Source organism: Nomascus leucogenys, chromosome 22a (genome assembly GCF_006542625.1).
Source record: "Nomascus leucogenys isolate Asia chromosome 22a, Asia_NLE_v1, whole genome shotgun sequence".
In the NCBI taxonomy this organism is placed as follows: Eukaryota; Metazoa; Chordata; class Mammalia; order Primates; family Hylobatidae; genus Nomascus; species Nomascus leucogenys.
Genome location: NC_044402.1, coordinates 69,296,411 through 69,304,433, shown reverse-complemented (window position 1 = coordinate 69,304,433; position 8,023 = coordinate 69,296,411). Strand labels below are relative to the sequence as shown.

Sequence of the window (8,023 nt, the reverse complement as noted above, 5' to 3'; positions counted from 1 at the left end):
CCCAGAGCTTTGCCCATGTGGTTTCCGCAGATACCCATGTACTTGTTCCTTTACCTCCCTCAGGTCATTCCTCATATGTCACCATCTCAGTGGGCCCTTCCATGACACCCAGTTAAAAATGGCAACATCCTTCTCCCCTCACATGCTAACTGACACACACACATACACACACACACCCTCTCTCTCACACAACATACATACACACACTCCCTATCATATCCCTTTCCTGCAATGCTTTTCTCCATACCATTTACACCATCTGATGTATTGTATGTGTTACTTCTTTGTCTCCTCTCTATACTGCCCCCTCCCTGCCCCCAGAATGTAAGATTCCTGAGGCAGGGATTCTCGTCTGTCTTATTCATTCCTGAATCCCAGAACTGAGAACAGTATTTGGCACATAAACATTCAAAAAGAGCTGGTATTTTAATTGGGTGACTGTAGGGACCACAACCCTAACTATTTTCAGACCGTGAGCCATAAAGAAGACAAGCCTATAGCTGAAGTGAATTAAGCACGATCAACTCAGTACTCACAGTGCCCAGATGTGTCTAGGGGCCAGCATGAGGGTGTGGAGGAAGACATCCTAAACTCTCCAGGGCCCTGGACAGATGGCCACTCTGTCTTCACTTTTCTCATCTGTAAGATGAGGTGGGATGATATATCAATATCTACAATGTTGTTTCCAGCTCTAAAACTCTATGCTTTTATCTTCCCTTGGATCTTCACGCCACCAGAAGGAAAGTTTTAGGACCCTTGGACCTGTGAGCAGATCAGCTGTAGTCCTGAGTTGACAAGTTTCTCTTGTTAGCATTTTTACACTTTAACTGTTGTCAACAACTTCAGCACAGCAAAGGTAGCAAAATTCTATTGGGAATCTTTTCCCAATCAAAGCTACAGCGCCATAGCTGTGTTGCCTTTTTGGTTTTGTGTGAAGCAAAATTTTTTTCCTGGGTCCTAATTGGTGCCAAATCCAATATAACTGCATTTGCGCCAACTCAGAAGTCAACCCATCCAGTTTGCATAGAGGAAACATCTAGAAATCTTGCTTTTCTTTGCTGACCTTGATATGTTGAGATTTGAACATATAATAACATATAAAATTATATGTCATAATTTTGGATTTTATGGGCTAAGTCATAAACCATGCAGGTTTATGGGCTAAGTCATAAACCATCTTATACGTAAATTCCAATAGAGAAAAAATGGTGGATGCTGAATTTTAAGAAAAATTTATGACAGAGAAACCTAAAATTGAGAAAATTTGATCTTATAGTTTAATTTCTGCAAATTGAGAAGCACTGGCCCATCAATTGCATTTCAGAGCACAGAGTGGAAGAAGGTTAGCACAGACTGGCGTGTGGCTTCACATCTACTAGTTGTTACACCTTGGGTGGATTATTTAACCTCTCTGTGCTTCAGTTTCCCCAACTATAAAATAGAAATGACATGATAGCACCCAACTCCTAGGGCTGTTGAGAGGCCCAAATGAGGTGATACAAATAACATTTTTGAAGTGGGCCAGGCACCCAACCAAGTCTTGACCAATGTTGCCTATTATTATTCATTGCCAAAGGCTGGAGTGAGATGCATTTAGGGAAGAGTAAGCTCAGGCAAAGGAGAAAAAATAAGAACATTGTAGGAAAAATGGAAAGATTCACAAGAAGGGAGAGGAAGAGGCAGCACAAATATATTGGAGGAGCTCCACATGCTTATTTGACTTGAGACTCTGTTCATTTGAACCTTTAAAAAATCGTTCATCTTTGCTTATCCAGAGCTTCATCTGGTGTGCCAAGCCTGAGGTTAATGACTGTCCATGCCAGGGTGCAAGAGTTGTCTGTGCACTCAGACTCTTGAGCAAGGCTGTTTCAAATGTTCTTTTAGGGTATTTGTCTCCACAAAACTCTATGGCTGGGCCAGGAGCATCTGGAGCCTGCAACCAGGGATTTTCCAAGAGCAATCTTTTATATTGAGGGGGCAAGTTTAAAGTATTTTTTTTTTGTCTTGTTATGTTTTTAAGTAACTTTTCACAATTACAGGCCTGTAAAAAATAAGGGTTGGGATAGCCTGAATTGCAGGGCTCTTGCTGGGCCCACTCTGCTCAATTTGCCTCTCCTTCCAAGGTGAATCAGCACTTTCCAAGGCCTGTTGACACCCTCAGAGGGTTTCCCAAGCACACTCTGTGTTTGGGGTTATTGCTCTGAGTATGTTTCTCATATGTCACTGAACTGTGCTTGGGCTGCCCTTAGGGACATTGACCCTTAGGCAAATAGATAATGTTCTTGAAAAAGTTTGAATTCTGTTCAGTGCTTTAGAATGATGAAAACTGAGGTTGGAAAAGGTTGTGAAACCTTTTAACTCTCCACAGTGGAGTCCATTATTTCCTCTGGCTTCCTCAAATTCATGTTCACAGGTAAGTAACTTATACTTGTCTCTGCAAATCCATTCCCTCTTCCCTTTAACTCTTACTTTGTGGAGTGTAGTGTTTCTGGTTTATTAAAGATTAGTCTCTTGTCCAGTGTAAACAACGCTACAGTACTTGGATAGAAACTTGTAGGATGCATTAATGATTTCATAACATTGTATACAATATAGATGACTCTTGGTTGCTGCCTTCTTTATAGCAATGCTATTTCATGTATCAATCTCTTAGAGAGAGAGAGAGTGGTGTACCTGGGTGTGTGGTACAAATGGCTGAATAGATTGAATAATCTGCTCAAAGTAAAAATACCAGTGGGCTTCTTTTTTAACTTGGCTTTGTGAAAACACAATTCTGTTTGCTCTGATAATCACAGATTCAATGATCACAAATTCTACCCTTGAAAGCTGGTTTCATACAGAACTACACCGACTTTATCTTTTCTCCAACACTGTACTCATTTCTTCATTGTCCCGGTTTTCAAAAATATAGATACTAAAAAAAATTAGCTGTGGATGCATGTTTAGAGGGGAGAAAGTTTGTTTCTAGGATCGAATTTCAGTTTTTAGGTTACCCAAGCCAGTGGGAGTCACATATTGCTAATGGCTTGAGCACAGGGATCAAATATTATTCACACTTCAGACTGGGAATAAAAGACAGTATTTGTCAACATTTTGAGGGGGAATAGATTTTTAGAGATGTTAGAGACAAATTATAGTGGTTACACCTAAAACTTTTCAATATTAGGATTTAGTAGTGGTTTTTATTAAACATTTGAAGTGATAACCTATTTATGAGCTGTTGTTTAGTAAAAGTTCTTTTCTATGGGCAACCTCGTCCCCTCACTGCTCACCCCCCTCACCTTGGTTCCCCCTGCTGTGCTCTGTTACACGGTGATTGTCTCTGGTTGAAGCCTCCATTCCCTGTCTAGGAGCTTCTGTTTACACTCCTCCCCACTCTAGATTGCAAGCCCCTTGAATAATTGTTGTTTCCTAGTACCAAGAATAATGGTGACAAATATTAGTGGATGTCTCCTAAAAATGGATTAAGAAGCTATTTAGGGGGGAAAATGCCCATTTTGTGGTTTTAAAAGATGCTACAATTGCCATAAAATGCCCAAGTTTCATTGCAGAAATCAAATACTGGAGTTATGTTTTGCTTGGTCAAGAGGAAAGAACTGTACATTTAGAGACAAAGAATCGCTGTGGCAGTTAACTTTGGTGTTACATTCTATTTTCTTCCTAAGCAATTCTTTAGTCCTCTACCTCAATGGTGCCTCTGAAGAAAGGACTTATGTGGCCAATGGGATCACCATGTATTTATTTCCCTTCCCTATCAGCCATAGCCCTCAGGGCCGGAAGGGCCTCATTTTAGTCTATTCCCAGACCGGGTCACCCACAGTGTTGACACACAGCATCAACCAACAGTGAGCTTATCTGGAAAATAATGCTTTTCTATTTTCTTTGTTTCTTAGCATATATTAAATGTTTCTTTCCTACTCTAATGATCTTTTAGGTAAAGAAATCATTTGCTGAGCTGATAATAACAAAGGTATCCTACCTACATTTTTAAATGTCAGCAGTGAAAGGTGTTTTAAGGGCTTTAAAAAAAGAGAAAAGAAAAGAAAACTGTAGTTTAGAAAGGACATCCAAATTGAAGAAGAGCAGGGGCAGTTCTGTTCTCTCTGAGCAGCTCTGTGAAGGGGGAGTTTGTGGGGCTGGGATCTTGACAGGCTTTACAGAGGGCAAGACTTCACAAGAGAAAAGCCATGGAGGGACCCTCACATGATCAGAATATTCACAGTGTGATGTGGGGCATGGTGGGGGCGGGTGCTGTCCACTCCTGGGCCTGGAGTGGTTCCCCTCACTGTCCACAGCTCCTCAATGGCTTTGAGGGCATTTAGATTCTTCTTACCATCTTGGCCTGAATGTGGAACAAACTCTTTCTCCTTAATTAAGTCTAGAAAAGGTCAACATGTTTCAAAAAATAGCATTTGGGTGAAAATTAAATGGAAAGTGGAACAAATCTCTGCAGAGAAAATGCAAAACCCTAGAACACAGACAGAGCCATCTCTGCCTCTTGGTCTGGTGGGATCTCTATTCTTCTCAAACCCATTTCCTAATCTCTGTGGGTGTGGGCTCCAAGTCCCAAGCCTTATCAGGGTAACTTTTTTAAAGTATAAATTTGATCATATCCTTTCTTGCCTAAAAGACTTCATTAGCTTCCCATGGCCCTTAGGAAAATGTCCCAAGTTCTCAGTGGCAAGGATCATGAGGACCCGAAGGATCAACCAGCTACATCCTCCCGAGCTGCCCACCCACATCCCTGAGATTCACTGGGCTCCTTCAGCCTTGGACCCAGCTGCCCTGTCTCCTGCATCTGGGCCTTTGCATGTGTCGTTCCCTGCCTGGACTGCTCTTCCCTCTCCTCTTCCCATGGAAAACTTGCTCTTATCTTCAACATCTCATGCTAAGCACTTGCTCCAGAGTCTTCTCCAGCTCTCTAGACAAGGCAGCTCCTCTGTACGAGGGCCCAGGAGATGCCTGTATTTCCCCTTTCCCCACTGCCATCCTACTTGACGCCTAATTTCCCAGATATTGTCTGCCTTCCCTGACACATTGTAAGTTCCATGAGGGTAGGGCTGGCTGGAGGGCTGGTGCTCCACATAATTTTTAGGGTAGGTAAACCAGGTCCTCAGAGATTTCTTCCTGGGCCTCAGGCTGCCCTGAACTGATCTCACAGTACAGGGGTTGACATTTTCTGCAAAGAGCTATATAGTGAATATTTTAGGTATGGGAGAGAGAAAGGGCCATACAGTCTGTCATTGTAGCACAGAAGAAGCCAAAGATAATAGAAAATGAACGGGTGTGACTGTGTTCCCATAAAACTGTATTTACAAAATAGGATGGTAATGGTATCTTTCAGCCTAGAAGGATTCAGCTCTGGAGACACCTTTTCTCACCCTGACCCTTTTGTTTTCTTCAATTCTTCTACAATACCAATAGCCAGTTGCTAGTATTGATCCCAGCCACTGGTGAAGATCAGCCTGTCCATCTGTTGCTCCAGGCTGACATCCCCACCAGTTCACACTAGCAGCCTTGCTGTAGTGGCAAGTAGTGGGCACTGACATTTTATGCTCTCAGGATCTTTGATTTCTTTCTGGCATGGCTTGTAGAACACTGTATCTCCTGCAATTTTGACAGCCTCAGGACCTTTGTGGTACTACTCATTCAGGCCCATTTTTAAGGTCAGTCAAAGTACTAGGTTCTCTCAAGTGACCATCTAACTGATGGTCTCTCTTCTCCATCCCCTCCTCCCCAGCTGTGAGGTCTTTCAGAATGCTGTTGTTAGAGTCTAAGATAGAAACATCTTTGATATGTTTTTACCAGTAATTGTCAGGAGACTGTTCTCTAATGTGCGTATCTGCGTTGATAAGATTACACATTTTATCAAGAGAAAACTTCAACCCTGAATAGTTAAACAGAAGCACATGTAGTGTGCAGGCTATAGACCACATGTCACTTAGCAGAGAGGAACACTGGAGTTGGTGTGGACAATTAAGAATTCTTGGGGGATTCTATGATTAGGTGTCCAAAGTCTGCCAACTAGTGCTTAGACATCTCGATTTCCTACTTTTTACTCTTAGATTCCCTTAAGTTTATTGGAAAATACATTTTTCTGGAATGCCTTGAAAATTCTCAATCTGTTCCTGAAAAGATTTTGGGGAGGTTAAAATAATTTAATATGTTAAAGTGCACAGTAAAAATGAAATAGCATTGGATGTTATTTTCAACTCTGAGTTTTCTTGTGTTAGTTTAAGTAAAATTTTGTTATTGTAAATCTGTTAAGAAACCCTAATTAAAGCCTCCTTCAATGTATGAAACTCAGATCAAGTTATTAGGTTAGGTGCTAAAGAAATGTTACAGCTAATGGCTGAGACAGTAGAACTAGATGATATTATATCTACTTGTAATCAGTGAGGAAAAATAATGTGGCAAAACACCATGGTACTCTTAAACCATAGAAAGTACCAAATGAGGAGGAGGTACGCTCTCAAGAACCTGCAAAAGAAGTATGTTTATCACCAAAAACTAGATTCCCACTGCATTTCCAGGGTTTCAGAGACTGGCAGCCATGTCCTCCAGCATCTGCTGTATGAATTTCCCAACATCTCATCTAATAAAAAAAACAATTCGCCAGTGGAAGAAAACATGGTCTAATAATATGTATCAGATATATATTCTACATTCATAATGATACATGGCAATTCATCTAATATTCAATTCTGAAAACATTCTCTTTTGTGGCAAATATCACAGGCAAGGCCTTCATTTATTCTTTCTAGAAATTTGGTTTTTCAGTGTACTTTCCCAAACTTAGTGTTATAAAATTCCCAGTGTTTTTGTGGGTACATGCAAGTAATTAAGATTTTCAGCACGATGGCCTTCAAAAGTCATCACAGCCATTTCTAAGCTGCCCAAAGATAAAGGGACTAGCTTCCACTGCTGACTGAACAACCAGTGCATGCCTTTAGCCCTAGAGAGTATACATCTTTTGAGTATAGCTCCTTGGCATGTCAAAAAAGAACAGTGGACTACCAAAGTTCAGAGTGATGCAGTTGATGCTGAGAAAGAAAACAAAGAAAACAAACAAAAGAACACCCTGTTCCATTTTGTAGCTGGCCTGGTACTCACACCTAAGCCATGTTATTCTCTTATTAGACATAAACGATCTCACAGAATACCAAACTCAAAGTTACTCTGAGTCAATGCAAGGCCAGTTTGTACTTTGTTCTCAGCAAAGGCAAAATCAAGGTCACTGTGCAACCCACAAAATACCAAACACCTTGCTAAATGAATGGCTGCTATTTCTTTATCTAGTCATAACATAGTCCCAGCTTTTTAACAGCATCCAATCTAGAACAAATACCCACTACATTAGATCCTTCCCCAAGTCATCTGACTAAAGCTCAAGTTCTGTAACAGGTTCTTTCTAACACCATTTTACTGAGATGCCCCACAGCCCCTGACAGTGTATTCACCCTTGGTGCAATGAGTAGCAAACACAACTTGTTTAACTACAGATGTGTTCTTGGTGCTCACTGACTGAGGGGCATTGACAATGCTGTGGGCATAGAGATGCATGCTTTAATGGGTTTTTGCCTTTTAGAATGTGACTTTTAACAGTAAAATAGAAACCACAGAAACTATTTGTAGGGGTATTCAGAAAGAAGCAAAATGTAAGCAATTGAAACCTAATGTATGGAATTGACAAGGGGACACGGAAGGAAAGTAAAGAGAATAGGTTAGTGGATTAGTATTCCTGTGCTTAATGGAGGACAGATTACTACAAATGACCCTGGAAGGGCAGATGGGGTGGAGGATCAGGTAGGGAGGACTCGGTCTTTAAGCTTGAAGGGCAAAGGGAACTTCAGCTGCTATCTCCCTTTTGCTAGCTGCTGTACAGATATAGTTTCATTTCATCTTCACACCAGTCCTGCAAGGTGGATTTTACCACCATCACCACCACTTCCTGACATGAAAGATAGAGAAATCAGGACGTGGAGAGAGATTTTAAAGTAAATCCAACTACGTAGAGTGAAGC

At 41.1% G+C, this 8,023-nt stretch overlaps 1 protein-coding gene across 1 annotated transcript in view; it reads left to right on the top strand.

The window, feature by feature from the left end:
- Positions 1–2,357: 2,357 nt before the first annotated feature.
- Positions 2,358–8,023, top strand: part of ABCB11 (ATP binding cassette subfamily B member 11) — a 109,061-nt gene continuing 103,395 nt past the window's right edge. The window contains exon 1 of the mRNA XM_030803110.1: positions 2,358–2,413. The gene's annotated coding sequence lies outside the window, so the exon portion shown is untranslated. The remainder of the gene's footprint in view (positions 2,414–8,023) is intronic.